The following is a 26,417-nucleotide window of genomic DNA, read 5'->3' on the forward strand; positions in this document are numbered from 1 at the left end:
ATTCTAATCAAGATAATGGGGCAATAAAATAAAGAAACTGAGATTGGAAAAGAAGAAGTAAACCTATATTCACAGAGGACACACATTTATATATAGGTTTATATATAGGAAATCCTAAGGAATTCAAAAAAATTTAGAGCTAATAAACAAGTTCAGCAAAGTTGCAGGATACAAGATGAATATAAAAATTCAATTATATTTCCATTCAATAATAATGAAAAGTATGCAAATTAAGCAACACTTGCAATAGGATCAAAGTAATAAAATACTTATGAATAAGTTTGTTTTTTTTTTTAAGTGCAAGATATATACCAAAAGCTACAAAATACCATTGCCTGGATTATGGAAAATACCTGGTGGCTCAGATGGTAAAGAATCTGACCACAATGCAGGAGAACTGGGTTCAATCTCTGGGCTGGGAAGATCCCCTGAAGAAGGTAATGGCAACTCACTCCAATATCCTTGCCTGGAGAATTTCATGGACAGAGGAGAATGGCAAGCTACAGTCCATGAGGTCACAAAGAGTTAGACATGACTGAGCGACTAACACACACACACACACACACACACACACAACCAGAGAAAAAACCACAGAGTCCAGTGAAATATAGCAAATTTCCTTTAATTTCCTATGATTCCAGAGTCAATTCTAACACAGCCCTGTTCTCTTCTATTTCTTATCTTTTCAATAATTCACTCTTCTATCCATTCATTCTTTCATTCATATAACAAATATTACTTAAATAACTGTTATATGCCAAACAATATTCTAAGTGTCAGTAATGTATTAGAGAGTAAAACAAAGACACTTCCTCTCAAGCAGATTACATTCTAGTGGTGCAAGATAGACAACAAACAATAAACAATAAAAGTACTCAAATGGCAGAAGGTAATAATTACTGTGAAAAAAATAAGAAAAAGTAAGTATAAAGGAGACTGACAGTTATGTAAAGTTTAAAAATAAAATAAAATTAAAAAATAAATTAAAAAAAATAAATAAATAAAGGAGACTGACAATGTGGGCTGCAGGTGAAGAAGATTGGTTGGTGAGTAATGTGATATTTTAAAAAAGACATAAAGAAAGTGAAAGATTTGGCCCTGAAGATTTGTGGAAGTGAGGAGATGGTAGAGGCTATTAAACAGATAAAACAGCCAAGACAGATGCCTTAATGCAAGAGAGTGCCTAGAATATTCAAGTAATAATAGCAAGAATGTAAATATGGTTAGAGTCAGATGATCTGAAATAAAGTAAAGAGAATAGTAGGAAATGAAACATGACACGACAGTGATGGAGATTATGCAGGGCCTTGTAGATAGATCATTGATACAACTTTTGCTTACATCCTAAGTGAAATGCAGAACTATTGGAGAGTGTTGATCAAAGGAGTGTTTTAATCTAAGATTTCAGATAATTACAATAGCTGCTATGTAAGGATAAGGATGAAGCACAGAAACAAGTTAGAGGCTATAGCAATAATACAAATGAAAAATGAGAGTGGCTTGGATTAGAGTTATAGCACTGGATACAGTAAGAAGTGGTCAAATTTCAATGGTATTTGCCCACAAATCAGATGTGAGGTTTGAGAAAAAGGGAAGAACTGCTGTTACCTCACTGTTTCTGGCCTGTTAAGCTGAATTTCAACAAATCTACTTTACATCTTAAGTAATATAAGTAGATAGATGTTTGTTTCTTGCAACCAAATGATTACTAAGAAAGTGATATCCAGTCAGTTGGATATCAATTGACAAGTGTAGTCAGGACGTTTGTGCCTAGAGTAAACAAGAAAGCAAAATCATATACAAAATAATGCATTAAAAAGTCTCATTCTTCTCTGGCTATGCCACATGCTACAAGGTACATTTAATTCCAATCAATCTGGAAACTGAATGAAAAAGTGAAATTCTTCAGTCTAAGAATGTCTTTATCAAGAGATCCCACACTTTCTGAATGGAATTTAGTTGATGTCATCAATTGGAACAATCTGATATATTCCCCGTATATCAATCAAGAAAGGGATTGGAACGAGTTGGAGGCTCAGTTCCACCAAACTGAAGAGAATGACACAACTTCTTACACTGTGAAAGTCTCCCATTGCTGACATTTCTTGAGACTTTTCCATCAAAGACCATGGAGCACAAGCAGAGTTTGGAATGCCATGCTCCCATAAGCACTTGCCAGTCTGACTGGAATAGAAACAGTGGAAGAAAGATGCTTCTACTTTTCAGAAATTTGTACTCCATTCTTGAGAAAAAAAACATAGTCCCTCCTATTCCTGTATTTCATGAGATACATCCAACAAGACAGGACTGGCTTTGCAATGTTTATAAAATATGTGTTTCAAGTCTAAACATAATAACGAACTCTCTCCAAAATGCAAAGCTTATGGAATTTTAACTTCTCTGAAAGGAGAATTAAGATAATTCATAATCCCTTCATAATAGGGAAATAGAAATAAAAATTAAGTCAAGGCTTACTTTCAGGGAAAAATAGTACAAATCATGCAGAGGGTTTTTGAAGTAATGAAAATAATGTTGTCCTTTATTTAGTATAATGTGTTGATGCTTTAAAGCATTTTCATGGTAGTGCTATTATCTGAGAAAGAGGAAACTGAGTATCTGAGAACTTACTTGACTCTCCTGCTTAAGATCTTTCATCTGCTTAGCAACTAAGACAGGACAAAAAGATAAGGGTTAAAATTTATGGGCAAGGATTTTTCCTACTATGTTAAATCTGCCTTTCAAATTTTGAGCTAAAAATGAGGAAAGTAGGCAAAAAAATAGTTTGTATCAGAGGGAAATTAGGTAGGCTTCAAGTTTTTGCATGAGTAGGTATAGCTCTACTCCTTTACCTGTGTTGCGATTTATGGTTGATAACCAATGCACCAATTAATGAAAGCACAGGAAATAGCCTGGCAAAAGAACACGATTTCTAGGAAAATCAATAGGTAACTGTAGCATCTGAGATGAGAGTAGAGGTGAGGGAATATCTAAACAGTAAACACTTTGGAAAACAGCACAATGTTCACAGGCCTACAATGAGTAAGGTAGTCTAAATTATCAGAATCAATCTGACCTGGTACCTGCTGCTAGTGATTGATAGCCACTAGAACTCTTCTCTCAAAGTACCCGTTATGGAGAAATGTAAAACACAAGGCCTAGCACTGATTTGGCAGAAAAATATGCCTTCCTTTTGCTGAGTAAGGCTAGCTTGGGTATACTATTGACACAAATAGAAATTGCAAAGTCATCATGGGAATTAGTATGAGTGCCTATCTTTGGAGATATTTTAAAGTATCAGTGAGTAGAAAGAGACTTCATTGACCCTACATGATAAATAAAAGAGAAGGTAATTTTGGTGTATATAATATTCTTATAAAATATTGTGTAGATACAAGGGACACATGCCAAATAAATATATGCATTACAATAAATCTCTTGCACTGCTGCAATTGCATGAAGCTGTCCTTAATAAAGAAATTATACAACTGAAGCTACTGATCCATCCACATTGCCTCCCAGATCCTCCTGAAAATTATAATACATATTCAATGCAGAGTTGATTGAGATTAAAGGTAAAGTCCATGGCTGGGGAACAAAATAAAGCTAATTGTACTATAAAGGGAGTAAATCTATGGTATCAACTGAATTAACAATATTTCAATAGAGCTAACTGTCCACAGTTAAGATAAAGCATAAACTGAAATGGAAGGAGAATATCATTTGGTCATGAAGAAAATACATTACTATCAGATTCTGTATTTTCTCTTTCAAACATGGGAATTATTTTTTCCCAATTTATTGCTAAGCTCTTTTTGATACTTCTTTCAAAAGTAAAATGATGTTCCATGGAAGTAAGTCTCTGAGTTGACAAATCCTAGGTCTTTCTGGTCCTTTAAAACAATAGGAAGAAGAGAGGTGGTCCTAAGATGACAGAGGAATAGGACGGGAAGACCAATTTCTCCCCCACAAATTCATCAAAAGAACATTTGAACGCTGAGTAAATTCCACAAAACAACTTCTGAATATCGGCAGAGGACATCAGACACCCAGAAAAGCAGCCCATTATCTTCAAAAGGAGGTAGGAAAAAATATAAAAGATAAAAAGAGAGACAAAAGAGGTAGGGACGGAGCTCCATCCCGGGAAGGGAGTATTAAAAAAGAAAGAAGTTTCCAAACACCAGGAAACACTCTCACTGCAGAGTCTGTGGTGAGCCTTGGAACCACAGAGGACAACATAGCTGGGAGGAAAAATAAATAAATATTTAAAACCTACAGATTACGTGCCAAATGGTAACTCCCCCAACAGAGAAGCAGCACAGACTCCTGCATCCACCACTGGCAAGCAGGGGCTTGGCAAGGAGTCGCAGGCTGCATTGCTTAGAGTAAGGACCAGGCCTGAATGCCCCAAGGGAAATCTGAGGGAACTAATTTGGGATAGCAAACCAGACTCTGGGGTAGCTACCACATGAAAAACTGTAACCTAAGACACCGTCAGGCCCATTCACAGAACAAAGGACTAAGCAGAGCTAGCCAGCTGCAGGTCAGCCTATCCTCCTCTGGTGACAGGCAGGCGAGGGCAGCCAGAGCTTGAAGGGGGCAATCGCAGCCCCAGAGAGGCATTATCTACCAAACTTCAAGCACGCTTCGTTGCTAACCAAGACTTCTTGGGACTCTGGACGGTCAACATCTGCCTGAGAAGGTGCACCGGTTGTACACCTAGAAAACCAAGTGGCAGGGACAGGGGAGGCGTTAAGTCACAGTGACCACGCTCACCAAACACCTGGTTACCTGAGCTGCTTGGACCTGGTAAGGGCACAAAATGCAGGCCCAACCGAGTCTGTGCCTCTGAGGACTACCCAAGTACCTGAACCTGAGTGGCTTAGACCTGGGACGTGCATACAACCCAGAGCCAGCCTCAGACAGTTCCTGGCAGAGCAACCTAGAGCCTAAGCAGTGTAGACAGGGAAAGCACACACGCCATGAGCAGGGGCAAACCCAGTGTGGCCGAGACACTGTGAACACATGCCAGTGTTATTTGTTTGCACCGTCCCTCCCTCCCCACAGCACTACTGAGCAAAAGAACCTAAAGAAGTGTCCACCACCAGCCTGTTGTGTCAGGGAAGAAATTAGACACGGAAGAGACCAGCAAACAGAAGAAGCTAAACCAAAGGAAACCTCCTTGGAAGTGACAGGTGCAATAGGTGTAGTTAGTACTGACTACATAGGAAGGAGCCTATAGATCTTGAGAAATATAAGCCAGATCAAGGAACTATCCGAAAATGAACTGACCACACACTGCCCACACAACACCAGAGAAAGTCCTAGATATATTTTTACTATTTTTACTATCATTCTTTAATTATTTTTTAATATTTTTTCAGGTCCTCTATTACTCCTTTAATTTTCATTTTTAAAACCTACTACTACTTTGTAAAAAAAAAAAAGAGAGAAACCTTATTTTTTAAAGCAAACTTCATATATATATATATATATTTTATAGTTTTTGTGACTTTTTTTTTCTTTAATATTGTATTTTTGAAAATCCAACCTCTACTCTAGATTTTTAATCTTTGCTTTTTGGTATTTGTTATCAATTTTGTACCTGTAAGAACTCAATCTTCAGTACCCATTTTTTCCTGGAAGCAAGATTACTGGCTTGCCTTCTCTCTCCCCCTTTGGACTCTCCTTTTTCTCCAACAGGTCATCTCTATCTCCTCTCTCCCCCTTCTCTTCTCTACCCAACTCTGTGAATCTCTTTGTGTTTTCCAGATGGTGGAGAACACTTAAGGAGGTGATTACTGGCTGGATCTGTCTCGCTCCTTTTGGTTCCCTCCTTTATCCTCCTGGACACCTCTCTCTCATTCTTCCCTCTTCTTTTCTCTGTATAACTCCGTGAACATCTCTGAGCAGTCCAGAGTGTGGAGCGCACATAAGGAAGTGATAACTGGCTAGTTTGCTCTCTCCTCTTTTGATTCCACCTCGTTTCATCCTGGTCACCTGTATCTCCCTCCTCGCTCTTCTCTTCTCCATGTAACTCTATGAACCTCTCTGGGTGTCCCTCACTGTGGAGAAACTTTTCATCTTTAACCTAGATGTTATAGCAATGGTGCTGTATAGATGGAGAAGTCTTGAGACTACTGTAAAAATAAGACTGAAAACCAGAAGCAGGAGGCTTAAGTCCAAATCCTGGGAACACCAGAGAACTCCTGACTCCAGGTAACATTAATCGACAGGAGCTCTTCAAACACCTCTATACCTACACTAAAACCAAGCACCACCCAAGGGCCAACAAGTTCCAGAGTAAGACATACCACGCAAATTCTCCAGCAACACAGGAACATAGCCCTGAGCTTCAATATACAGGCTGCCCAAAGTCACTCCAAATCCACTGACATCTCATAACTCATGACTTGACACTTCATTGCACTCCATAGAGAAATCCATCTCCACCCACCAGAACACCAACACAAGCTTCCCTAACCAAGAAACCTTGACAAGCCACCCATACAAACCCACCCACAGTGAGGAAACTCCACAATAAAGAGAACTCCACAAACTGCCAGAATACAGAAAGGCCACCCCAAACACAACATTATAAACAAGATAAAGAGACAGAGGAATACCCAGCAGGTAAAGGAACAGGATAAATGCCCACCAAACCAAGCAAAAGAGGAAGAGATAGGGAATCTACCTGATAACGAATTCAGAATAATGATAGGGAAAATGGTCCAAAATCTTGAAAACTAAATGGAATCACAGATAAATAGCCTGGAGACAAGGACTGAAAAGATTCAAGAAAGGTTTAACAAGGACTTAGAAGAAATGAAAAAGAGTCAGTATATAATGAATAATGCAATAAATGAGATAAAAAACACTGGAGGGAACAAATAGTAGAATAAGGGAGGCAGAAGATAGGATTTGTGAAATAGAAGATAGAATGGTAGAAATAAATGAATCAGAGAAGAAAAAAGAAAAGCAAATTAAAAGAAATGAGGGCAGTCTCAGAGACCTCTGGAACAATGTCAAATGCCCCAATATTCGAATCATTGGAGTCCCAGAAGAAGAAGACAAAAAGAAAGACCAGGAGAAAATACTTGAGGAGATAATAGTTGAAAACTTCCCTAAAATGGGGAAGGAAATAATCACCCAAGTCCAAGAAATCCAGAGAGTCCCAAACAGGATAAACCCAAGGCGAAACACCCCAAGGCACATATTAATCAAATTAACAAAGATCAAACACAAAGAACAAATATTAAAAGCAGCAAGGGAAAAACAACAAATGACACACAAGGGGATACCCATAAGGATAACAGCTGACCTTTCAATAGAAACTCTTCAGGCCAGGAGGGAATGGCAGGACATACCTAAAGTGATGAAAGGAAATAACCTACAGCACAGATTACTGTACCTAGCAAGGATCTCATTCAAATATGAAGGACAAATCAAAAGCTTTACAGACAAGTAAAAGCTGAGAGAATTCAGCACCACCAAACCAGCTCTCCAACAAATGCTAAAGGATATTCTCTAGACAGGAGACACAAAAACCGTGTATAAACTCAAACCCAAAACAATAAAGTAAATGGCAACAGAATCATACTTATCAATAATTACCTTAAATGTAAATGGGTTGAATGCCCCAACCAAAAGACGAAGACTGGCTGAGTGGATTAAAAAACAAAATCCCTATATATGCTGTCTACAAGAGACCCACTTCAAAACAAGGGAAACATACAGATTGAAAGTGAGGGGCTGGAAAAAGATATTCCATGCAAACAGAGACCAAAAGAAAGCAGGAGTAGCAATACTCATATCAGATAAAATAGACTTTAAAACAAAGGCTGTGAAAGGAGATAAAGAATGACACTACATAATGATCAAAGGATCAATCCAAGAAGAAGATATAACAATTATAAATATATACACACCCAAAATAGGAGCACCACAATATGTAAGACAAAGGCTAACAAGTATGAAAGGGGAAATTAACAATAACACAATAATAGTGGGAGACTTTAATATCCCACTCACACCTATGGATAGATCAACTAAACAGAAAATTAACAAGGAAACACAAATTTTAATTGATAGAATAGACCGGTTAGACCTAAGTGATATGTATAGGACATTTCACACCAAAAAAAAAAATGAATTTTACCTTTTTTTCAAGTGCACACGGAACCTTCTCCAGGATAGATCACATCTTGGGCCTTAAATCTAGCCTTGGTAAATTCAAAAAAATTGAAATCATTCCAAGCATCTTTTCTAACCACAAGGCAGTAAGATTAGATCTCAATTACAGAAGAAAAACTATTAAAAATTCCAACATATGGAGGCTGAACAACACGCTGCTGAATAACCAACAAATCACAGAAGAAATCAAAAAAGATATCACAATATGCATAGAAACGAGTGAAAATGAAAATACAACAACCTAAAACCTGTGGGACACTGTAAAAGCAGTGCTAAGGGGAAGGTTCATAGCAATACAGGCGTACCTCAAGAAACAAGAAAAAAGTCAAATAAATAACCTAACTCTACACCTAAAGCAACTAGAAAAGGAAGAAACAAAGAACCCCAGGGTTAGTAGAAGGAAAGAAATCTTTAAAATTAGGTCAGAAACAAATGCAAAAGAAACAAAAGAGACCATAGCAAATATCAACAAAGCCAAAAGCTGGTTCTTTGAGAGGATAAATAAAATTGACAAACCATTAGCCAGACTCATCAAGAAACAAAGGGAGAAAAATCAAATCAATAAAATTAGAAATGAAAATGAAGAGATCACAACAGACAACACACAAACACAAAGGATCATAACAGACTACTAACAGCAATTATATGCCAATAAAATGGACAATGTGGAAGAAATGGACAAATTCTTAGAAAAGTACAACTTTCCAAAACTAAACCAGGACGAAATAGAAAATCTTAACAGACCCATCACAAGCATGGAAATCGAAACTGTAATCATAAATCTTCCAGCAAATAAAAGCCCAGGTCCAGACGGCTTCACAGCTGAATTCTACCAAAAATTTAGAGAAAAGCTGACACCTATCCTATTCAAACTCTTCCAGAAAATTTCAGAGGGAGGTAAACTTCCAAACTCATTCTATGAGGCCACAATCACCCTAATACCGAAACCTGACAAAGGTTCAATGCATGATACAGGATGCTTGGGGCTGGTGCACTGGGATTACCCAGGGAGATGGTATGGGGAGGGAGGTGGGAGGGAGGCTCAGAATGGGGAACACGTGTACACCCGTGGCAGATTCATGTTGACGTATGGCAAAACCAATACAATATTGTAAAGTAATTAGCCTCCAATTAAATAAATTTATATTAAAAAATGCAACAATAGGAAGAAATTTCGGGGTTTAGATTCTTAGAATACTTTACGGAAAAAAATATTCTGGATTCTATTTCTATATCTGAGATAATATGAGCATGATTTGGTTGAAGGCAATGATTTGGACAAAATTTCCTTTCAAGATACATTCCAGTTCTATGGACCTATGTCTATCTTTCTACCTGATGCAATATAAAGATGCTATACATGGGGTATGTGATTGAGTCTACCTACTCAGGTCAAAGTCATTAGATTCATGGCTTTAGAAAGATGCAAAATTTAAAAGACAGAATGTTTGATTTGGACAAGGTAAATTATAATTGATTCATTCCCATATTGGCTAATGTGTTTCACATGCAGAAAAATCCTATTCCACACCCATTGGTTTGTCTTTCCGGAACAAAAATCACTTGAAAAAAACAAAAGAGTCACAAAACTATAATAAATCAAATGAAATCCACTTCTAGGTCACAAATAGCCTTGGGACTTACTGATCAAAATAGGTAACCCACATAGAATCATGTGACATTTTACTGACATGAGGAAAAGCAAGACAGTCAAAAGACATTAGAATTAAAATGTGAAAATAAAGGAAACAAAATTGCCCCCTACTCTTTAATGCACAACAGGGAACATTATTTTTCTTTTTCTTAAACTGTATTACCGAAAGTCTTTGAATTTTTATCCAACTTAAGACTCTAATGAAAATGAGAGGTCTATTTTATCCCTCATTTAAGGAAACTTTTGTTATTGTTGTTTAGTCACTAAGCCATTTCCAACTCTTTTGCAACCCCATAGACTGTAGCCCTCCAGGCTCCTCTGTGTATGGGGTTTCTCAAGTAAGAGTATTGGAGTTGATTGTCATTTTCTTCTCCAGGGGATCATCCCAACTCAAGGACTGAACACACATCTCCTGCATCTACTGCATTGCAGGTGGATTCTTTACCACTGAGCTACCTAGGAAGCCCCTAAAGAAAACTTTGCCTCTGATCACTTGAAAGAATTGATTAGTCTTTCCTCTTTCCTTCATAGTTTTAGAAATAAGTAAAATGGCAACAGAACTCAGGAATAGAATAAGAATCCCCCACCCAAAACTAATTTCTATCTTCATATTTGTTTTAATCACCAATAGGCACATTTCAGCATTGTTTCAGAAGCCACTCTCTGCTGATAGGTTCATAATTCATAAAGGCTAACAGGAGTATCATTAATCTAGTGTTCATCAAGAGGCAAAGTTTGTCTGTTGTCAACTTCAGAAATGCATTGTTTGTTCAAGGCACAGTAAGAAAGGAAACAGTTCAAAATCCCTTTCATTTTTAAAATATGTAAATTGAGAACAATATTTTAAAGCAATTGTTTGTGCTGCTTGGGGTTGTAAGTAAATTTCTTACAACCACTGAGCCATCTGTTAAACAGAGAGATCTTGTCAATTCAAAAATCAGAACTTAATATATATATTTTTAATTTCAACAGCTTTTGTTTTGTTTTGGGCTTACCTCATAGCTCAGTCGGTAAAGAATCCACCTGCAATGTAGGAGAACCCGGTTAGATTCCTGGGTCAGGAAGATCCACTGGGGAAGGGATTGGTTACCCACTCCAGTATTCTTGGGCTTCCCTTGTGGCTCTGCTGGTAAAGAATCCACCTGCAATGTGAGAAACCTGGGTTCAATCCCTGGGTTGAGAAGATCCCTTGAAGAAGAGAAGGGCTACCCACTCCAATATTCTGGCCTGGAAAATTCCAGGGACTATACAGTCCATGGGGTCGCAAAGAGTCAGACATGACTGAGCGACTTTCACTTAGTTTTAATGCCCTAAGAAACAAATACTCTAGTAAATAGTTCATGGTATTCATGGGTCAAGTTAGGTAGAAAGGGAAATAAGCTATCCTTTGAAAATTGTTTTAAACTCTTCTTTCTGTAGAGAAAGGACAACGCACTCACACCTCTGAGGTCTTTCACTTGCACCATATGTGGCCAAGTAAGAAACTGTCAGATTTGGAATTTCTCTTGACTTTGAAAGACTACCCCTTACATGAAAGAATGTGAAGGGCTGTGCAACCAATAACATAATTTCTAGATAGGCACCCTTCTAACCACAAATTCTTACATAAAATCTCATTCCTGAGTAATGTTTCTATGCTGCTAAATATAGTGCTCATATCTGTGTTAAATGAATTCTGATTAGTATAGTGGTCCGAATGTTTTCAACACAACACACAACCAGCTGCATACTACCTCAATATGTATTAGTATAAAACATTTTCACGGATTTTTAAGTGAATTGCTTTTAAATATCCATTGATCATCTTCATCTTTAGCTTTATTTATTTCTGCAAATGTAGCACATTATATTCAAAACTATCAGATGTTCAGCAACTTAATTTTATGCAGTTGCATACTGTATTACAACAAAAATATCACTCAAGTTCAGTCAATAGTATCTGCTGAGCAACTATAATTTCCTAGCTAACCATATGCCCTATTCTTAAATAAAATAACAAATAATCTACTTAATTCAGAGTCCATCTTTTATAGTCTACTGTGTTTCAAATTAATGTGATCTAATTATCAGTCAGTCAGTTCAGTTGCTCATTCATGTACAACTCTTTGCAACCCTGTGGACTGCAGCATGCCAGACTTCCCCGATCATCACCAACTTCCAGAGCTTGCTCAAACTCATATCCATCGAGTCAGTGATGCCATCCAAACATCTCATCCTCTGTTGTCCCTTGTCCTCCTACCTTTAATCTTTTCTATCTATTAACAACCAATATGGTGGTCAGCACTGTGTTAAAAAAGAGACAGTCTTATAATCAAGTTTTTCCATCTAAATAAGAACAAGTTAGTTATTTAATAGCAAGCAAAATATATCAGCTACCCTCCTTAGATTAGAAACAGAGAAGTCCAGGGCTGAAAGTAATACAAGGAAGGAAACTATATTCTCGTGAAAAATACATATATTTTCAACACCAATTTTATTTCCTACCATAACCACAGTGTCCTCCTATGCTCCTCAGGCCTTTAGGTAAATAGAGGGACGAGATAAGCATCAGATATCCAAGGACCGGGGAAAGGAAAGGAGAGATGAAGGCATAGAAACTAACTTGTACAATTTTCAACAAAGCACTTTTATAGAAAAATAATAGCTTTTCTTTAAACTCAGTGCAGCATGATCTGTTTTATATATTTAAGTTGACAAATATTTGAGACTAAAATTTAGAATTAGTTAGCAAGGTGGACACATTTATAATTAGCATATTTGTTAATGAGTGAGATAGTGGCGTGATGCAGAGAACCATGTTAAAGCAAACTTTGTTTTATCTTGTTTTGTTTTCATTTTAGAATCCCCAACCCCAGCTTGGTGACTGAGTCATAGTAGATACTTAGAAACAGGTTGTTGGGTAAATAAATGCATGACAAGAATGAAAAAGGAAATCAATGATGAAAAGAGGTGTAAAAAGGGAGAGAGAGGCAAAGATAGAAGCCCAGTTGAGCTTGGTCCACATAGAGGCAATCAAAAAATAATGAAACAGTCACTTGGACTTTCACACTTTCAGGACAGTATTAAAGTATTTTTACCACCCTATGTCCCCAAATAATAATCTTTTTAAGATAAAAAGCTGATAATTTCCCTTATCTTTTTTTAAATTTTATTTTATTTTTAAACTTTACAATATTGTATTAGTTTTGCCAAACATCAAAATGAATCTGCCACAGGTATACCCGTGCTCCCCATCCTGAACCCTCCTCCCTCCCCATACCCTCCCTCTGGGTCGTCCCAGTGCACCAACCTCAAATAAACAGCTTCTGGAATATTTACAGGATAGTCTAATTTGTCCATAAAATGTTCATTTTTATTCAATTATAATAAAAGTGTATTTTTTACTTTACTCTGAGTAAACCATTAAAACCTCTAATTTTCCTTTTTGCATTAGTATTAAAGATCAACTTCAATGTCAGAATCATAAAATGTTTCCATTTACAAATTAACTTTCTCTATTGAAATTTTAATTCAGACTTTTGACAGAAAAAAAAGCTCACCGACCACTATCACAGTTCTAACAGACAGTAGCTATCTGTGATGAACCAATAGTTTAACTAGCCTGCCACAGTCTCTGTAAAAAGCCCATTATGTCTTTGCTAAATATTTTATAAATTGGAAAACATAAAACTTCAATCAGTAAATCTGTCCCCGGCCTTCCCAGAAACAAAAGAAAAATAAAACGTGAATGTGTCTATGTGCTCACATTTAGAATTAAGTATACCTCCCTTTGAATTACGCTTACTGAAGCAATAGCTTGCCAATACTATTTATTAGTATATTAAGCATAGTTGACTCTTATTAATTCTATATATACATATTACATGTATATATATAAATGGCTCCAGAGTAAAAGAAACATGAAGACACTACAAATAGAGAAAACATAGTCTGTGAATTTACTGTAATCCATATTTTCATAACTTAGCATTTGACCAGAGCAAAACAGCTGGTAGAGATTTTAGCCTCAAAATTTGTTTTTTTTTTTTCAGTAGTGTTTTAGACTATTAATCTAAAAAAAAGTTGTAGGAATAGGAGGGGAAATGAGGAAGTAATAAACACGGAAAATGAAAAGAGACATTCAATGGGCTCAAAATAAAGTGATTAGAAGCATTTCTTGAATGAAGTAAAACAATCTGGGGCTAGAATCTAAGCTCTGATATTCACTAGGTTTAAAAATTTTACCATCACATCAGAAAAATAAAATACCTAGGAATAATCAACCTAAAGAGGTAAAAGACCTATACTCAGAAAACTATAAGACACTAATGAAAAAAAAAAACTGAAAACAACACAGATGAAAAGATAAACCATGTTTCTGGACTGGAAGAATTAACATTGTTAAAATGACCATGCTACCCAAGGCAATGTACAGATTCAATGCAATATCTATTAAAATATCCAAGGCATTTTTCACAGAACTAGAATAGAAAGTTTTAAAATTTTGTATGGAAATACAGAAGACCCTGAATAGCCAAAACAGTATTTAGAAAGAAGGACAGAACTGGAGTAATCATGCTCTCTGACATCACACTACACTTCAAAACTACAGAAATCAAAACAGTATGGTCCTGGCACAAAAGTATAAACACAGATCAATGAAACAGAATAGAAAGCCCAGAAATAGCCCCACACACTTATGGTCGATAAATCTGTGACAAAAAAAGTAAAAACATACCAATAGAGAAGAGGCAGTATCTTAAATAAGTGGGGAAAACTGGACAACTGCATGTTCAGTTCAGTTCAGTTCGGTCACTCATTCATGTCTGACTCTTTGTGACCCCATGGACTATAGCATGCCAGGCCTCCCTGTCCATGACCAAACCCCAGAGCTTACTCAAACTCATGTCCATCGAGTTGGTGATGCCATCAAACCATCTCATCCTCTATCGTTCGCTTCTTCTCCTGCCTTCAATCTTTCCCAGCATCAAGGTCTTTTCCAATGAGTCAGTTCTTCACATCAGGTGGCGAAATTATTGGAGTTTCAGCTTCAGCATCAGTCATTCCAATAAATATTCAGGATTGATTTCCTTAAAGATTGACTGGTTTGCTCTCACAGCTACATTTGAAAGAATGCAATTAGAACATTTTCTAACATCATATACAAAAATAAAATAAAGACCTAAATGTAAGACTATAAACTATAAAACTATAGAAAAGTATAGGCATACCTCTATGACATAAATTGTAGCAATATTTTTTGGACCTGTCTTCTAAAGCAAAAGAAATAGAAGTGAAAAGAAACAAATGGGACTTAATTAAGCTTAACCGCTTTTTCAAAACAAAAGAAACCATCAACAAAAGGCAAAGGCAGCATACTGAATGGGAGAAAATATTTTCAAATGGTATATTTCATAAGAGGCTAGCATCCAAAATGCTATACAACTCAATATCAAAAAAGCAAACAAACCAATTTAAAAGTGAGAAGAAAATCTGAATAGACATTTTTCCAAAGAAGACATGCAGACGGCCAAAAGACACATGAGAAGATGCTCAACATTGTTAGTCATTAGAGAAATGCAAATTAAAACCATGATGAGACATCACCTTACACCTGTCAGAATGGCTATCATTAAAAGAATGCAAATAACAAATGTTTGCAAGGATGTGGAAGAAAGAGAACCCTTATACATTGTTGATGGAAAAATTGGTGCAGCGACTGTGGAAAACAGTATGGATATTTCTCAAAAAACTAGCAGTAGAATTATTGTATGACCTAGCAATTCCACTCCAGAGTATATATCTGAAATTTAAAAAAAAAAGAAAATGCCAATTCAATAAAAATACATTCAGCCCAATGTTCAGAGCAGTATTATTTACATCTTGCAAAAATATTGAAGTAACCTAAGGGTCTATCAACAGATGAATGGATAAAGAAGATGTAGCACATGCACACACACACACACATGAGTCAGCCACAAAAAGAATGGAATTTTTCTATTTGCTAAAACATGAATGGACTTGGAGGTTATCATGCTAAGTGAAATAAATCAGACAGAGAATGACAAGTACTGTATATTATCACTTATATGTGGAATCTAAAATGTGTATATGTGAAAGTGGCTCAGTCGTGTCCGACTCTTTGCAACCTCATTGACTATACAGCCCATGGAAGTCTGCAGGCCAGAATACTGGAGTGGGTAGCCTTTCCTTTTCCTGAGGATCTTCCCAACCCAGCGATCGAACTCAGGTCTCATGCATGGCAGGTGAATTCTTTACTAGCTGAGCCACAAGGGAAACAGTATGCCCAAAAGGGTGGTTAAATTCGGTCTTTGGCACATTCTTGTTTGTTTGTTTGTTTTGGTGAAAATCTTTTATTCTTGTGTTTTAGTTCTTTATTTTATTGAAGTATAGTTAATTAACAGTATTATATTAATTTCAGATATATGGCATAGTTTTTCAGTATTTTTATATATTATACTACATTAAAAGTTATTCCAGGACAATGGTTATGATATTCTGTGATATGCAGTGCAATATATAGTTTTTGCTTATCTATTTTATACACAGTAGTTTATATCTCTTAAGATCCTAGACACAGTTAAATCTTGTGTTTAAATTCTGTTTCTCAAATTAAACTGACTCAAATTTAATAATAGTGTATACTTTGCCAACAAAGGTCCTTCTAGTCAAGGCTATGGTTTTTCCAGTGGTCATGTATGGATGTGAGAGTTGGACTGTGAAGAAGGCTGAGCGCCGAAGAATTGATGCTTTTGAACTGTGGTGTCGGAGAAGACTCTTGAGTGTCCCTTGGACTGCAAGGAGATCGAACCAGTCCATTCTGAAGGAGATCAGCCCTGGGATTTCTTTGGAGGGAATGATGCTGAAGCTGAAACTCCAGTACTTTGGCCACCTCATGTGAAGAGTTGACTCATTGGAAAAGACTCTGATGCTAGGAGGGACTGGGGGCAGGAGGAAAAGAGGACGACAGAGAATGAGATGGCTGGATGGCATCACCGACTTGATGGACGTGAGTCTGAGTGAACTCCGGGAGATGGTGATGGACAGGGAGGCCTGGCGTGCTGCAATTCATGAGGTCGCAGAGTCGTACACGACTGAGCGATTGATCTGATCTGATCCGATACTTATATATGGCTATCCAGGTGGCACTAAGTGGTAAAGAACCTGCCTGCCAGTGAAGGAGACATAAGAGCCTGGCATTCAATCTCTGGGTCAGTAGGATCCCCTGGAGGAGGGCATGGAAACTCACTCCAGTATTCTCGTCACGGACAGAAGATCCTGGCAGGCTACAGGCCATAGGGTCACAAAGAGATGGACACAACTGAAGTGACTTAGCATGCACACATGCATGCTTATATACTCCTTTATTTTCAAAGAATTTTCAAAAACATCTATTGTTATTTGAATTTCTTTCAACAATTTTTTGCACATTTTATCCTCCTGACCAAGTATTATATTCTGTGGCAACTGCAGTATTAGAATTGTCAAATTGCGAAATGACAGAGATGGGAAATTATTCTGTTTGCTCCTCATTAACATGAAAACAAGATTGAAATAGCTTGCCCAAGACCACATAAAAATAAGTAGTTATTCTGAAAAATTTGCAATGAATATAAATAAATATCAACAAAAGTTGTCATAAGAAAATTTACTTCCAAGTCCAATCAATAGACCAGTCATTCTAAGAGATATTTAATAAAAAAAAAATTCAAAAACAACAAACAGTGTCAACAGTTTCTCAGATCATGTTTGTAATGCAATGTGAACCTGAGATTAAGTATCTCAATGTCCAAGGTGTAAGAGTATTACTTTGACCTAGCACAGATTGTATATTTTGTGTCTACTCTACAAGTATTTCCAAAGTCATATTTAGAGTAATGTTTGATTTTGATATTATTTCCTTTTGAGGAGAATATTTTTATTCCTATAGTATAGCACCCGAAATTGAAACGCAAACCTATGCCTCTTTTGGGGTGTGATCTTTTAATATAGAACTCCTTAACTTTTTTTTTCATTTTTATGTATTTCTTAAAATTATTTTTTTATTGGAGGTTAATTAAATTACTATATTGTAATGGTTTTTGTCATACATTGACATGAAACAACCATGGGTGTTCATGTGGCCACCATCCTGAAACTCCCTCCCACATCCCTCCCCATCCCATTCCTCAGGGTTGTCCCAGTCCACTGGCTCTCAGTGTCCTGTTTTCATGCATTGAACTTAGATTGGTCATCTATTTCACATATGGTAATAAACATGTGTCAATGCTATTCTCTCAAATCATTCCACCCTCGCTTTCTCCCACAGAGTCCAAAAGTCTGTTCTTTACGTCTGTGTCTCTTTTGATGTCTCGCATATAGGGTCATCGTTTCCATCATTCAAAATTCCATATATATGCATTAATATACTGTATTGGTGTTTTACTTTCTGACTTACTTTGCTCTGTATAATAGGCTCCAGTATCATCCAACTCATTAAAACTTATTCAAATGTGTTCTTTTTAATAGCTGAGTAATAATCCAGTGTGTATATGTACCACAGCTTTCTTATCCATTCGTCTGTCAATGTACATCTAGGTTGCTCCCATGTCCTAGCTGTTGTAAACATTGCTGTGATGAACATTTGGCTACAGGTGTCTCTTTCAGTTCTGGTTTCCTCAGTGTGTATGCCCAGCAGTGGGATTGCTGGGTCATATGGCAATTCTGTTTCCAGTTTTTTAAGGACTCTCCACACTGTTCTCCATAGTGACTATACTAGTTTGCATTCCCATCAGCAGAATAAGAGGGTTCCCTTTTCTCTGCACACTCTCCAGGATTTACTGTATGCAGACTTTTTGTAGCAGTCATTCAGCTGGTGTGAGATGGTACCTCATTGTGGTTTTGATTTGCATTTCTATGATAATGAGTGATGTCGAGCATCTTTTCATGTGTTTGTCAACCATCTGTATGTCTTCTTTGAAGAAATGTCTATTTAGTTTTTTGGCCCATTTTTTGATTAGGTCATTTATTTTTCTGGTATTGAGCTGTATGTGCTACTTGTATATTTTTGAGATTAATTCTTAGTCAGTTGCTTTATTTGCTATTATTTTCTCCCAATATGAAGACTTCCTTTTCACCTTGCTTATAGTTTCCTTCATTGTGCAAAAGCTTTTAAGTTTAATTAGGTCCCATTTATTTTTGCTTTTATTTCCATTACTCTGGGAGGTGGATCATAGAGGATACTGCTGTGATTTCTGCAAGAGAGTGTTTTGCTTAAGTTTTCTTCTAGGAATTTTACAGTATCTTGTCTTACATTTTTAATCCACTTTTAGTTTATTTTTGTGTATGGTGTTAGAAAATGTTCTAGCTTCACTCTTTTAGAGGTGGTTGACCAGTTTTCCCAGCACCACATGTTAAAGAGATTGTCTTTTCTCCATTGTATATTACTGCCTCCTTTGTCAAAATTATGGTGCCCATAGGTGCATGGAAGTATGTCTGGTCTTTCTATTTTGTTCCATTGATCTATATTCCTGTCTTTGTGCCAGTACCATACTGTCTTAATTACAGTAGCATTATAGTATAGTCTGAAGTCAGGCAGATTGATTCTTCCAGTTCCATTCTTCTTTCACAAGATGGCTTTGGCTATTTAAGATTTTTTTTGTATTTCCATACAAATTTTAAAATTGTTTGTCTCAGATCAGATCAGATCAGTCGCTCAGTCATGTCCAACTCTTTGTGACCCCATGAACCACAGCACAGCAGGCCTCCCTGTCCATCACCAACTCCCAGAGTTCACTCAGACTCACATCCATCGAGTCAGTGATGCCATCCAGCCATCTTATCCTCTGCCGTCCCCTTCTCCTCCTGCCTCCAATCCCTCCCAGCATCAGAGTCTTTTCCAATGAGTCAACTCTTCGCATGAGGTGGCCAAAGTACTGGAGTTTCAGCTTTAGCATCATTCCTTCCAAAGAAATCCAAGGGCTGATCTCCTTCAGAATGGACTGCTTGGATCTCCTTGCAGTCCAAGGGACTCTCAAGAGTCTTCTCCAACACCACATTCAACAGCATCAATTTTTGGCGCTCATTTTTCTTCACAGTCCAACTCTCACATCCATACATGACCACAGGAAAAACCATAGCCTTGACTAGACGGACCTTTGTTTGCAAAGTAATGTCTCTGCTTTTGAATATGCTATCTAGGTTGGTCATAACTTTCCTTTCAAGGAGTAAGTGTCTTTTAATTTCATGGCTGCAGTCACCATCTGTAGTGATTTTGGAGCCCAGAAAAATAAAGTCTGACATCGTTTCCACTGTTTCCTCATCTATTTCCCGTGAAGGGATGGGACTGGATGCCATGATCTTCGTTTTCTGAATGTTGAGCTTTAAGCCAACTTTTTCACTCTCCACTTTCACTTTCATCAAGAGGCTTTTTAGTTCCTCTTCACTTTCTGCCATAAGGGTGGTGTCATCTTCATATATGAGGTTATTGATATTTCTCCCGGCAATCTCGATTCCAGCTTGTGTTTTTTCCAGTCCAGCGTTTCTCATAATGTACTCTCCATATAAGTTAAATAAACAGGTGACAATATACAGCCTTGACGTACTCCTTTTCCTATTTGGAACCATTCTGTTGTTCCATGTCCAGTTTTAACTGCTGCTTCCTGACCTGTATACAAATTTCTCAAGAGACAGGTCAGGTGGTCTGGTATTCCCATCTCTTTCAGAATTTTCCACAGTTTATTGTGATCCACACAGTCTAAGGCTTTTGCATAGTCAATAAAGCAGAAATAGATGTTTTTCTGGAACTCTCTTGCTTTTTCCATGATCCAGTGGATGTTGGCAATTTGATCTCTGGTTCCTCTGTCTTTTCTAAAACCAGCTTGAACATCAGGAAGTTCACGGTTCACATATTGCTGAAGCCTGGCTTGGAGAATTTTGAGCATTACTTTACTAGCGTGTGAGATCAGTGCAATTGTGCGTTAGTTTCAGCATTCTTTGGCATTGCCTTTCTTTGGGATTGAAATGAAAACTGACCTTTTCCAATCATATGGCCACTGCTGAGTTTTCCAAATTTGCTGGCCTATTGAGTGCAGCACTTTCACAGCATCATCTTTCAGGATTTGGAATAGCTCAAGTGGAATTCTATCACCTCCACTAGCTTTGTTCATAGTGATGGCTTTCTAAGGCCCGCTTGACTTCATATTCCAGGATGTCTGGCTTTAGGTCAGTGATCACACCATCGTGATGATCTGGGTCGTGAAGATCTTTTTTGTACAGTTCTTCTGTGTATTCTTGCCATCTCTTCTTAATATCTTCTGCTTCAGTTAGGTCCATACCATTTCTGTCCTTTATCGAGCCCATCTTTGCATGAAATGTTCCTTTGGTATCTCTGATTTTCTTGAAGAGATTTCTAGTCTTTCCCATTCTGTTGTTTTCCTCTACTTCTTTGCATTGATCACTGAGGAAGGCTTTCTTATCTCTTCTTGCTATTCTTTGGAACTCTGCATTCAGATGTTTATATTTTTCCTTTTCTCCTTTGCTTTTCACTTCTCTTCTTTTCAAAGCTATTTGTAAGGCCTCCCCAGGCAGCCATTATGCTTTTTTGCATTTCTTTTCCACTGTCTTCATCCCTGTCTCCTGTACAATGTCAAGAACCTCTTTCCATAGTTCTTCAGGCACTCTATCTATCAGATCTAGGCCCTTAAATCTATTTCTCACTTCCACTCTACAATCATAAGGGACTTGATTTTAGTCTAGTGGTTTTTCCTACTTTCTTCAATTTAAGTCTAAATTTGGCAATAAGGAGTTCGTGATCTGAGCCACAGTCAGCTCCTGGTCTTGTTTTTGTTGACTGTATAGAGCTTCTCCATCTTTGGCTGCAAAGAATAAAATCAATCTGATTTCGGTGTTGACCATCTGGTGATGTCCATGTATAGAGTCTTCTCTTGTGTTGTTGGAAGAGGGGGTTTGTTATGACCAGTGCATTTTCTTGACAAAACTCTAGTAGTCTTTGCCCTGCTTCATTCCGTATTCCAAGGCCAAATTTGCCTGTTACTCCAGGTGTTTCTTGACTTCCTACTTTTGCATTCCAGTCCCCTATAATGAAAAGGACATCTTTTTTGGGTGTTAGTTATAAAAGGTCTTGTAGGTCTTCACAGAACCGTTCAACTTCAGCTTCTTCAGCATTACTGGTTGGGGCATAGACTTGGATTACTGTGATATTGAATGGTTTGCCTTGGAAATGAACAGAGATCATTCTGTCATTTTTGAGATTGCATCCAAGTACTGAATTTTGGACTCTCTTGTTGACCATGATGGCTACTCCATTTCTTCTGAGGGATTCCTGCCCGCAGTAGTAGATATAATGGTCATCTGAGTTAAATTCACCCATTCCAGTCCATCTTAGTTCGCTGATTCCTAGAATGTCGACATTCACTCTTGCCATCTCTTGTTTGACCACTACCAATTTGCCTTGATTCATGGACCTGACATTCCAGGTTCCTATGCCATATTGCTCTTTACAGCATCGGACTTTTCTTCTATCACCAGTCACATCCACAGCTGGGTATTCTTTTTGCTTTGGCTCCATCCCTTCATTCTTTATGGAGTTATTTCTCCACTGATCTCCAGTAGCATATTGGGCACCTACTGACCTGGGGAGTTTCTCTAGTATTTGTTCTAGTTCTGTAAAAAATTACATCGGTAGCTTGATAGGGATTGCATTGAATCCATAGTTTTCTTTGGGTAGTATACTCATTTTCACTATATTGATTCTTCTGATCCGTGAACATGGTATATTTCTCCATCTATTTGTGTACCTCTCTGATTTCTTTCATCAGAATTTTATAGTTTTCTATATATAGGTCTTTTGTTTCTTTAGGTACATTTATTCTTAAGTACAGACTGGTTCCAAATAGGAAAAGGACTACATCAAGGCTGTGTATTGTCACCCTGCTTATTTAACTTATATGCAGAGTACATCATGAGAAATGCTGGACTGGAAGAAACACAAGCTGGAATCAAGATTGCAGGGAGAAATATCAATAACCTCAGATACGCAGATGACACCACCCTTATGGCAGAAAGTGAAGAGGAACTAAAAAGCCTCTTGATGAAGGTGAAAGAGGAGAGTGAAGAAGTTGGCTTAAAGTTCAACATTCAGAAAACGAAGATCATAGCCTCTGGCCCCATCACTTCATGGGAAATAGATGGGGAAACAGTATCAGACTTTATTTTTCTGGGCTTAAAATCACTACAGATGGTGACTGCAGTCATGAAATTAAAAGACGCTTACTCCTTGGAAGGAAAGTTATGACCAACCTGGATAGCATATTCAAAAGCAGAGACATTACTTTGCCAACAAAGGACAATCTAGTCAAGGCTATAGTTTTTCCACTGGTCATGTATGGATGTGAGAGTTGGACTGTGAAGAAAGCTGAGCGCTGAAGAACTGATGCTTTTGAACTGCGGTGTTGGAAAAGACTCTTGAGAGTCCCTTGGACTGCAAGGAGATCCAACCTGTCCATTCTAAAGGAGATCAGCCCTTGGATTTCTTTGGAAGGAATGATGCTAAAGCTGAAACTTCGGTACTTTGGCCACCTCATGTGAAGAGTTGACTCATTGGAAAAGACTCTGATGCTTGGAGGGATTGGGGCAAGAGGAGAAGGGCACGACAGAGGATCAGATGGCTGGATGGCATCACTGACTCGATGGACATGAGTCTGAGTGAACTCTGGGAGTTGGTGAGGGACAGGGAGGCCTTGCATGCTGCGATTCATGGGGTCGCAAAGAGTCGGACACGACTGAGCGACTGATCTGATCTGATCTGATTCTTAAGTATTTTATTCTTATCATTGCCATGGTGAATGGAATTATTTCCTTAATTTCTCTGTTTTCTCAGTGTTAACGTAGGAATACATGGGATTTCTGTGTGTTGATTTTATATCCAGTATGTTTACTATATTCATTGATTAGCTCTAGTAATTTTCTGGTGGTGTCTTTAGGGTTTTCTATGTAAAAGATCATGTCATCTGCAAACAGTGAGAGTTTTACTTCTTTTCCAATCTGGATTCCTTTTGTTTCTTTTTCTCCTCTGATTGCTGTGGTGAAAACTTCCTAAACTATGTTGAAAAGTAGTGGTGAGAGTGGACACCCTTGTCCTGTTCCTGATTTTATGGGAAATGCTTTCAATTTTTCACCATTGAGGATAATGTTTTCTGTGGGTTTATCATATATGGCTTTTATTATGTTGAGGTATGTTCCTTCTATGTCTGCTTTTTGGAGGTTTTTTTTTTTTAATAAATGGGTGTTAAATTTTGTCAAAGTCTTTCTCTGCATCTGCTGAGATAATCATATGGCTTTTATCTTTCAATTTGTTAATGTGGCATATCACATTGTTATTTGTGACTATTGAAGAATCCTTGCATCCCTTGGATAAAGCCCACTAGTCAGGATGTATGACCTTTTTAATATGTCATTGGATTCTGTTTGCTAGAATTTGGTTAAAGATTTTTGCATCCATGTTCATCAGTGATATTGACCTGTAGCTTTATTTTTTAGTGGCATCTTTGTCTGGATTTTGTATGAGGGTGATGGTGCTCTCATAGAATGAGTTTGGTAGTTTATCTTCCCCTGCAATTTTATGGAAGATTTTGAATAGGGCTGATGCTAGTTCTTCTCTATATTTTTGGTAGAATTCACCTGTGAAGCCATCAGCTCCTGGGCTTTTCTTTGTTGGAAGATTTTTTATTACAGTATTGATTTCCATGCTTGTGATGGGTCTGTGAAAATTTTCTATTTCTTCCTGGTTCAGTTTTGGATGGTTATACTTTTCTAAGAATTTGTCCATTTCTTCCAAGTTGTTCATTTTATTGTCCCATAGTTGCTGATAGTAGTCTCTTATCATCCTTTGTATTTCTGTGTTATCTGATGCGATTTCTCCATTTTCATTTCTAGTTTTTTTTTATTTGATTCTTCTCCTTTTTTTTTCTTGATGACTCTGGCTAATGGCTTGTTTCTTTTATTTGTCTTCTCAAAGAACTAGCTTTTAGTTTTGTTGATTTTTGCTATAGTCTCCTTTGTTTCTTTTTCATTTATTTCTTCCCTAATTTTTATGTTTTCTTTCCTTCTATTAATGCTGGGATTCTTCATTTCTTCTTTTTCTAGTTCCTTTAGGTGTAAACTTAGGTTATTTATTTGATTTTTCTCTTGTATATTGAGGTAAGCTTGTATTGCTATGAACCTTCCCCTTAGCACTGCTTTTACTGAATCCCATAAGTTTTGGTTGTTGTGTTTTAATTTTCATTTCTTTCAATGCATATTTTGATTTCTTCTGTGATTTGTTGGTTTGATTTTATTCAGATACATGTTGTTTAGCCTCCATATGTTTGTATTTTTATTTATTTTTTCCTGTAGTTGACATCTAATCATACCACATTGTGATCAGAAAAGATGCTTGAAATAATTTTTTTTTTTTAATTTACCAAGACTAGATTTATGGCCCAGGATGTTATCTATCCTGGAGAAGGTTCCATGTGCACCTGATAAAAAGGTAAAATTCATTGTTTTGGGGTGAAATGTCCTATAAATGTTAATTAGGTCTAACTGATCCATTGTATCACTTAAAGTTTGTGTTTCCTTGCTAATTTTCTATTTGGTTTATCTATCCATAGGTATGAGTAGGGTATTAAAGTCTCCCACTACTATTGTGTTACCATTAATTTCCCCTTTCATACTTGTTTTCATTTGCCTTGCATATTGTGGTGTTCCTATGTTCGGTGCAAATATATTTATAGTTGTTATATCTTCTTCTTGTATTGACCCTTTGATCATTATGTAGTATCCTTCTTTGTCTCTTTTCATGGCCATTATTTCAAAGTCTATTTTATCTGATATGTGTATTGCTACTCCTTCTTTCTTTTGGTCTCCTTTTGCATGAAATACTTTTTCAAGATCTTCACTTTCCATCTCTATGTGTCCCTTCTTTGAGGTGGGTCTCTTGTAGACAGCATATATAGGGGTCTTGTTTTTGTATCCATTCAGCCAGTTCTTTGTCTTTTGGTTGTGGCATTCAACCCATTTACATTTAAGTTGTGTGTTATTTGTTGCTTTTCCCTTGCTGCTTTTAATATTTGTTCTTTGTGTTTGATCTTCATTAATTTGATTAATATGTGTGTTGGAGTGTTTTGCCTTGGGTTTATCCTGTTTGGGACTCTCTGGGTTTCTTGGACTTGGGTGGCTATTTCTTTCCCCATTTTAGGGACGTTTTCAACTATTATCTCCTCAAGTATTTTCTCATGGCCTTTCTTTTTGTCTTCTTCTGGGACTCCTATGATTCAAATGTTGGGGCATTTAAGATTGTCCCAGTGGTCTCTGAAGTTGTCCTCATGTCTTTTAATTCTTTTTTCCTCTCTGCTTCATTTATTCCCACCATTCTGTCTTTCACTTCACTTATCCTAACTTCTGTCTCAGTTATTCTACTGTTGGTTCCCTCTAGAGTGCTTTTTATCTCAGTTATTGCATTATTTGTTATTGGTTGGCTCTTTTATATTTCTTCTAGGTCTTTGTTAAACATATCTTGCATCTTCTGAATCCT

The sequence above is a fragment of the Bubalus kerabau genome, chromosome X (assembly GCF_029407905.1).
Source record: "Bubalus kerabau isolate K-KA32 ecotype Philippines breed swamp buffalo chromosome X, PCC_UOA_SB_1v2, whole genome shotgun sequence".
Taxonomy (NCBI): domain Eukaryota; kingdom Metazoa; phylum Chordata; class Mammalia; order Artiodactyla; family Bovidae; genus Bubalus; species Bubalus kerabau.